Here is a 1,077-nt window from a genome sequence, read left to right as displayed (position 1 = left end):
TTCCCCTATCAATCAAGCCATTGGTGTTTAGAATCTGTTCAGTGGTAATGATAAAAGAAGCATTTTAAAACGGTGTTGAAACACCTGTTGCAGCTACCGAAAGCGAGCTCGTTATTGGTTGAAAGCTGTGAGACTGTTTACAAAGTCAAATCGGTTGTATCCGTTAGTGTCGACTGTGCTTGTGAAGAGAGGTGGTGATTGGTTGCTCGGTATGATTTAGACAATCGATGTGATTTATCAATTTTTCAATAGTGTATCTCGAACAATAGGTTATTTTTGTTACATAAATTCAACCGTAAAAGAATTTCTGATCGGTTGATGCCAAAACCTCGAAATTCTGAAAAGAAATGACTGATATATAAGCGCTCAAAACCTGACCACTTTTCCCTGGTTTTCCCCGGTTGAGTTACTAGATTTTCAAATTCAGGTGCCTAACTTCGATATAGACGTTAGTCCAACGTCAAAAAATCGGCAAAAAACATGCGCATTTATAGAAGCGATTGAAAGATTTTTAGATTAACCGATTACATCCTCCTTAGTGCTGAATCCTTTTTCAGAAAATATCTTGAGGTGCGTAGAACTGGAGAGAATAAGACGGATTGTCAGTAAGTTCATGCAATTTTCGTCTTGATGAAATAGTACTTTTTTCATCGATTTTAGAAAATTCTTTATCGGAAAAAATATATGTGTACTTTTTTCTTTTTTATTTTGAGTAATCGACGTTCAAAATTTAACCATTTCATATGTTTTCCACAAGCTGCTACAGAAAATTTTTATTAGAATATCTTTATGAACTGTTCATATGATTTCGTTTTTTTAATGAAAGATAGATTATTGGCTTTCACATCCACTTTTGGAAAAGCTAAAAATGGGTCTGGTCGCACACCGACCACTTGTTCTTCGACTGGCCTTTACCCCATTACCACATTTACCGAGATTCCATAAGAAACGATCATGGCAACGCTGAAGCGGTCGCGCTGCCGCCGCTGTTTTTGTGCAAAGATTCACGAGTGAACCGACTTTTCCATTATCTGTCTATAAACTGTCAGTCGGATTTCATTTTCGTTTCATTGTTCG

This window comes from Wyeomyia smithii, chromosome 2 (genome assembly GCF_029784165.1).
Source record: "Wyeomyia smithii strain HCP4-BCI-WySm-NY-G18 chromosome 2, ASM2978416v1, whole genome shotgun sequence".
Classification (NCBI taxonomy): domain Eukaryota; kingdom Metazoa; phylum Arthropoda; class Insecta; order Diptera; family Culicidae; genus Wyeomyia; species Wyeomyia smithii.
Note: the sequence above shows the minus strand (reverse complement) of the source record.